This window comes from Triticum aestivum, chromosome 6B (genome assembly GCF_018294505.1).
Source record: "Triticum aestivum cultivar Chinese Spring chromosome 6B, IWGSC CS RefSeq v2.1, whole genome shotgun sequence".
Lineage (NCBI taxonomy): Eukaryota > Viridiplantae > Streptophyta > Magnoliopsida > Poales > Poaceae > Triticum > Triticum aestivum.
Window position 1 is genome coordinate 682,277,440 of NC_057810.1, and position 7,993 is coordinate 682,285,432.

The 7,993-nt window shown below is 49.9% G+C and overlaps 1 pseudogene; it reads right to left on the reverse strand.

Annotated features, from left to right (window-relative positions):
* Positions 1-308: 308 nt before the first annotated feature.
* On the reverse strand, positions 309-2,660 carry LOC123139609 (uncharacterized; annotated as a pseudogene).
* Between the last annotated feature and the right edge of the window lie 5,333 nt (positions 2,661-7,993).

Below are 7,993 nucleotides of genomic sequence, written 5' to 3' on the forward strand. Positions count from 1 at the left end.
TCAAATGCACATTACATGCAGCTAACAAACTCACATGCATGCAAACTGACTCAACCTGTTCACTCGGATCACGCATGTGTAGACGTTGGCTCCAGGGCTCTTTCACACAGGTTGTCACGCTGCACTTCCCTCGTACCATGTCGCTTCACACGAAGTTGCTGCATCGCACAGCCCCATGGCATCACACCTTGCACACCGGCCGCGTCGCACGACCAGTTCGACATCTCGCCTTTCTACGACTCAAAGTGAACCTTCACCTGCCTATCACTCCCTAGGCCATCTAAGTCACATGCATGACAAAAAACAAACTAAGTATGCAGATACAAATCAAGATTAGAGCTAACATGGTAGGCTACGCTTGCCACCAAGATGCCTAGCAGCATCAGGTATTTGCACCTCGCGTGCTTCTGGCTTTCTTCATCCCTCATCTTTTCTCCTTCCTTCTTCCCTTCTTCCTTCTTCCCTTCTTCTTCGTCCTGTTCTTTGGTTGCCGAATTGTTGCCATCTTCCTTCTTCCCTTTTTTGTCCTGTTCTTTGGGTGCCGAATTGTTGCCATTTTTGTTCAGCCCCTTCAGTAAAGATACTAGGAGTAGTAGGACTACAACTAAGAGGACCACAACCACCAATGCGAAGATGCAGATGGATGTCTTGAGGTGTTGCGTACTTCCAGCGACGTAGGCCCCCATCAAACAACACAAGCCTACCGTCGTACAAACAGATAGCGCATTGCTTCGTATGGCTGGCCTGTACAAATTGGGGTTCACCAGGAGGAGGAGGAGGGCGATGGACAGCATGAAGCTTATTGAGTTGCAGTAGAAGAAGGCATTGTAGCGGCGTGGGTAGTTGTCCAAGAGGACCGGGTCGCCGGCATGGTGCCGCCCGAACTTGTTGTCCTGGAGCAGGAAGCCGCCTGGAGGGGTGAGGCCGGCTTGGTAGGTGATGGTTGCTGCCAAGATTGCAAAGAGAAGCAACCGTTTGCGCCTCTTCTCCAGCAACTGGTGTTCCTGGACCGTGTCTTTCTTATCCTTGTGGTCCAGCGTGAAGAAGACAACATAGATCACCACATAGACCAGGACGGCGCCTGCTAGCGCCATGGCGTAAATGGAGGTGCTCACGTCCCGGCAACTCCCGGCGGCATACGCGCCGATGAGGCCAAACAGGTCGAGTATCATAGCTGCCTCCAGCGCGTGGTGCTTGAGCAGAATCTCTTTCTGAACCAGGACAATGGCCACCAAGGAGGCCACAAACCCAACCGAGTTGCAGTAGTAGAAGGCCTTGTACCGCCTAGCGTTGGTCGTGAGGAGAATGGGGTCGCCGACCATGTGCCCCTCACCGTTGTCCTACCAAACGCCACCCGGCGGGTCCAACCCTGCTGTGTAGGTGATGGTGGCGGCAAGAGTGGCGAGCAATAGAACAAGAGAGCGAGCCTTGTCCAGAGCTTCCCTAGCACTGCATTCATACATTGCAAAGAAAGAAGAAACAGTGTTCAGTTTAGTCGTAGAGAAATAAAGAAGAAATTAGTGTAACTGCAAACAGAGGAAAAAGATGATCTATTGGCTTGGATCCGGGGTTTGGAATTGAGATGAGTGGACGGCGGGCGCCGTTGGGAGAGGAGGGTTGAGAACCAAAGCGTGTGGAAATGTGTACCTTCTCGACCTTCCATTATCATCTGGAGTGAAACAAGACAGTAATTTTGACTCTGAACTGCATAAGCCATGGAGTTGGAGCAGGATATATGCCACAACGGCGCCAACCAAGGAGACCACGTAGACGGTGGTGTCGGTCTCCCTGCAGCTGCCGGCGGCGTACGCGCCGATGAGGCTGACGAGTGTGACGACGATGCACGCGTAGAGCACGCGAGACCTAGCTAGTTTGTCGTGGAGCTTCTTGCCGGCGATCATAAGCAGTGTGGTGATGAGCAAGGACGCCAGGAACGCCGTGGTGTTGCAGAGTAGAAACACCGTCAGGCGCACGCTGTGGTGTTCCTTGAGGATAGCGTCGCCTGGGCGGTGGCTGCCTTCGGGGCTGTCCCAGAAGCCACCCGAGGTGCTCAGCCCGGCGACGTAGGTGATGCTCACCGCGAACGTGGCGAGAAGCATCAAGACCTTGCGGAGCCGTCCTTCCTCTTTCATCGTCTTGTTTTCTTCGACAGTCATCGCGCCAGATCCAGAGCCGGAGTTCTTGCATCGAGACCACCAGTCCTTAAACTTGAGAACCAAAGCGTAGATGAAGACGAGGGCCGCCAGCACCGCGGTGTAGACGGTGGAGATCTTGTCCCGGCAGGTTCCGGCGCCGTATGCGCCCACGAGGCTGAGAAGGTCCAGCACCATGACGACCCGCAGCGGCTTGACCTTCGAGGCGACCCAGGTGATGGCCTTCTCCTTGTCGTGCCAGACGGCGAAGATGAGGATGAGCACGATGACCAGGAGCGAGGCGTCGAAGGCGGTGGCGTTGCAGTAGAAGAAGGCGAGGTAGCGGTGGTAGTGGATCTCGCGGGTGATGGGGTCGCCGGCGAGTCGGCCGCTGCGGGCGCCCTCCTGCCAGTTGCCCCCTGGCGGGTTGAAGCCAGCTGCGTAAGTCACGGTGACTACCACGGTGGCCAGCAGAAGGAGGTACTTCCGCAGCTTGTACTCCCATGGCTGGTCACCGTGCTGATCCATTGCCGGCTGCAGTCACTAGTCACTGCAGGGACGTGTTAGCGTCCAACTTGATCTAGCCCACACTCTACTTACGTTCTGGACGTTTATGCGCACATGGACCAACATTCAGTAGAGAGCCCATTCCATCCCAAAAGCCCGGACTGAAAGGAGGAGGGATACTCTCCCTTATAAGTTGGTCATGGCCTCCTCCTGTAAGTGAGGTGGGACTAAACCAAGCCAGCCTCCACCGGTGGACAGCAGCCCTAACATCCCATCCCCCTGAAAAGCCTCTCAGGAAGGCATGCCGATGCTGGCTCTGATACCAGATGTTAGCGTCCAACTTGATCTAGCCCACACTCTACTTACGTTCTGGATGTTTATGCGCACATGGGCCAACATTCAGCAGAGAGCCCATTCCATCCCAAAAGCCCGGACTGAAAGGAGGAGGGATACTCTCCCTTATAAGTTGGTCATGGCCTCCTCCTGAAGCGAGGTGGGACTAAAACAAGCCAGCCTCCACCGGTGGACAGCAGCCCTAACAGGACGACGCCACTCCACTCTGTGAACAAGTGTGCTCCCTCTTAATCAGTGTGGTGCTGCTTGCTGCAGGATGGAGAATGGCAGCCATAGAAGAGACAGGTAGAGGGAGAGTTGTGTGATGATTATAAAACGACTGGACAACCTGATGAACCACATGTTTTTTGTTTTTGATCAGAAGAAGATATCTAAGGGAGCGAGCACCCGGGCCTCATCATTTATTCACTTCCATCGAACGGAGGACAGTAGTAGTACAAGGTTTGGTGCGAAACACACAGCAGCAGGGCCACACCAGTTATGGCGGAGAGAAATGTCAGTTTCTCATTGGCTGACGCGTCGACCGTCTGTGCTCCATGAGTCCATGTGGCATGTAGGGTACGTGGACAGAGATGCCATGCATCATTGCCGCCCAACTTGGACGCTTTTGGGTTGGAAGGACCTCCGTCCTCCGATCCTCACAGGTGCGATTTCCAGCTTGCTTCCTGTTCGTTGGCCAGCGTCGGAGGTTTGCCACGGAGACCCGCCCAGTCGCTCCTTCCCTGCGATCTTCCACGCGAGGGGTCACGGCCATGTCTCGTGTCGCGTGGACGAGCGGTAGGGTGCGCCGGGCATGAGCGTGCCGCCGAGGGCTCGGTTTGGTGCGGTGTGTCCGTCCGTGCAGGTGATCGGTCTAGTTTGGTTGTCATCATGGACTGCATGATTTGTTTGTGCCCGAGGATTGTGGCTCCTTAGATCATGACTAGGATATAAACTGTCGCCTTTATACCCACTTATAGTCTAACAGTTCAATAGTTGTTCTTTTTTTAGGCTTTGTTCGGTTAGCCCCACCCCGCCGGTCACTACAAGAAATATGTCAACTTGTGACCACCACTATTGGTCACTGAAAGGCCATAAATTTCCATTTACGACCTTTTTATGACCAAAAACAGAAGGTCAAAAGCTGGCCGTCGTAAACTGACTATAGCGACCTTTCTTCTGGAATGGTCAAAGACGTTTACGACCAAAATATTCCTACTGTGGCGTTTTGGTCACTAGCAATCTCCTCAGGCCACGTAGGCATCCAGCGTGGCAATCTGATGTGGCACAAGATTCAGCCCGGTCCAATTCGATTTTCTACATGGGCCGAGCCCAACAATTCGGCCTTTTTACTGTATTTTTTCCTGTGCTTTTATTAGCTACATGAGTCTGGCCCAACAATTCAGCCTTATTGATTTCTTTGCGTGGCCCTTTTAGCAGGGGATTTTCTTTTTGATCATGTATTTTTCTGGCCCATTTTTTTGCTGGGCCTCTCATGTTCTTCCCTAAAAAATAATTGTCCAATATAACTTGGGCCTAGCCCAGTTCCGAAAAAATTGATCCAATCCAAAAAAAATTATTATGCCATTGACATTACAACACATCACCACATCACCACAAGTTCTGGTACATTTTCAAAGCAACGTGCAATGTTATTATATTACAACCATTCATTCCAGTAATACTATTTGAGGCTGGCTGGCTGAGCTACTACTGACTGACTGCGGGCTAACTAAGTTTTTACAAACAAAAAACAAACGCTACTGCATTTGCATGGCGCTGCTGAAATACTCCAGGATCATGAAAAAAAATAGAACTAGCCTATCTGGTACTTCACAGCAACCAAACATGTAATCTACTTAATGGAAAGATTTCTTCTCCAAGTCCCGCTTCTCCCTTAGCAAGCAATGACAGGCTGATGCAAAACATCTGAGCATTCAAAAGAGAGCAAAAGGTAAGTCACTGATAGAATACAGAGTACTTTTAAAATAAAAAGTGAAGATACACCAGTATATTATCATTCTCCTTAGTATTATTATTAACCAGATCATTCTACTTATCCAGAATATGGTTATTGATCAAAATTGGGAATTGAATTGGCACATATGACAAACTTAGCAGCAAACGAGCATGGAATGTTTCACATACACGACAAGATTTAAAAACCATCATTCAAAGTTACAGCAGATCGAAGTTCCATTTGAGTATATGGAATAACATTCATATTCAATCAATAGTACCTATTAAACTACCAGGTGCGAACACTAGCTATTCATCTTGCCATCTGCTGTAACAGAGCAACTATGTCAAAGTTAATTATGTGTATGTCACATGATACATGCATCAGGCATAAGGACATCAAGCATCAGGCCCATATCTGTTCAGCAAGACAGAGTACATACGCTGGTGTCAATGCAATGGATGGGGCTGCAGTTGAACACTTGAACATATGGTCCGCATCATCGTTGACGCTGGACGTCGCACGTACTTGTCCATTTAGAAGTATGCCATGAAAGATGTTACACAAGCAAGTATTAGCATAAAGTAGAGCTTCTACAGTACATGCAAGCTTTAGATATGAAGGACCAAGCAAACTATTCTGGAAAATATCTAAAGTTACAGAAAAGCATGTATTTCATTCTGGAAAATATCTGAGCTTAAAGGAACCAGAAATAAAATTTAAAGCACATCAACCTTAACACTAAAAGAAAGTGCACAGAACTAAGCTCATCTATTTCATTGTTTCATACAGGAAGTAGGTGACACAAGAGGCTGCAACAGTTGAGTTTGATTGTTTAGGCAAGATGGCATCTTGTATAAATTATTATGGCATAGTTGCAACTGTTGCTGCAGTCCAACAAAAGATACTAGTGCTTCATGATAAATAGCAGTTTTCTGGTGAAAGCAACACAAAATGAAGGATTCATGATCTACTAATGACTTCTAGCATAGAAAAACACTTCTGGCCTAGTAAGCAACAGTATAGCATGCACTTATTAAGTTCTTAACAGAATCAACAAAGGAGCAGCAGGTAGCTGACTTTTGTGCCCTTGACACTGGAGCTCCATGGACCTGAGCTTGGTGGTGACCAATCAACAGTCGCTGCACAAGGAGTGAGAGAGGAAAGCAGAGGTTAATCACGGGTACTTTGGCTTGAATTCAACATCAATTCAACATGAGGGAGGGAGGGATTGCAACAAGGGGGATCGAACCTTGATGATGCGATGATGTTGCTGCTTGTCCTTGTCCTTGCCCCGCCAGGCAGAGGAAGGGAAGCTCCGCTCGATCTAGCCACCGTCCGTGGAGGTCGAGGCCCATGCCCTCTTAGCTGCAAAAACAAACTTTCTCAGTACACACAACAGGAAACAAGGGGGATCAAAAAACGTAACGCCTGCAAGTAGTACTGCTTTGCTATCAGGTGCAATCACACAATTTTTTTAATTTCTACCATGCTTCCATTTTGCAGCAACCAGAAATCAATTGATTGTGGAGATCTTTCAAAAATTAGTTTACAGTTCACTAGGCAAGTTACAATCCATCTGTCAAATAAAATCGCTCATCTGCCAGAAGCATAAGCAATCAGACAGATCACACAAATTCAATATTATTATTGTGCAAAACAAAAAATGTTCAGAGTGCCTCCATACACGAATCATAAACATCCTCTTATATTTGACCATTTCCCACATCATTGTAACGTCCCTTACTGAATTTTGGTTCGAAGTGGCCATTTAGAGTGTGCAAATAGAAGGATTTTCTCCCCTCATGCTCTACCTGCCCGCATCAGAGACTCACAATCTGAACGATCACTGTCATCACACTAGTTTTTAGATTCTCTCACTTGCAACTAGCACAAGAGCGAATTTCATACATCATCAATACAACAGAGCAGCACTAACCAATACACAAAGCATTACATCATATATGATACAGACTACAAGAGGAACATATCTGAAACCAGTAGTCCCCCATCAATGAATATTGAATGGACAGAGAAGCAACACTGTCCAAAGTACAGTACCCAGCTAGCCTAAGTTGCTGCCAATAATCCATATCGGTACAACAGCTAGCATCGTTCAGCATATAACACCTACTAATTTTAGCATCGTTCAGCTAAGCAAGGAATCAAACACAACCATCGCACTTGTATCAGGCCCATACTTTATTCAACAGAAGAAGAGAATGATGGATGCGCTTGTATCAAGCTAGCCCTCACGGTTGGATGGATGCAAGTGTCCTGCCTGGCATGATTAACCCATTGTCTCTTAACCGACGCCGCCGATTATAGGGGAAAGAACAAAATCAGGTTGTTTCTAATGCGTGCATACTGACTAACTAAAGAACTGCTCGAGTTTCAGTGGCCAAGAAGAATCGGATTTTGCATCACCAAGAGAGCACAAGGAAAGGGGATTGGCGGGGTTACCTGCCCTGATGCAGATGAACGCCGGAGGAGGAGGCTGCAGGTCCTGGTGGTGAAGCTGGCGCTGATGAAGGCCCGCGTAGAGCGACCCTTGGTGCCGTTGCCCGTCGGAGGTGCGGGGGTCGTGCCGGTGACCCACTGTGGCGGCTAGGGTTCGGACCCGCCATGGTTGTGGATCCCGCCGCCATGGCCCCTGCGAGGAGCCCGAGCAGGACCCCACGGGCTTGGCCTTGGATCCGGCCATGGCAGGAGCGACACGGCCTCCCCTCTCGATCTGGGTGCACGGTCGCGGCCCCCCGATCTGGAGCGTAGGGAGATGAAGGAGAGACTAAGGGCGCCAGCGGTGGGGTGGAGGGCAGAGGATGGGCCTCGGGGAGACGAGCTCGCCGCCGGTGGGGTTGGGATTGGGGGAGAGGGAGGAGGTCGGCGGCGGTGGCGATTGGGTGGGACGAGGAGGAGCAAGCCCCGTGTCTTCATTTTTGGGCCCGGTTGGACGCACGCACGCACGCCGGAAGGCGAGGGGAGGGGGATGGCGGAGACGAGGTCGGCGGTGGGTGGGGGCGGCGGTGGTGGGTGGGGATGGCGGCGGTGGCGGAGAGGT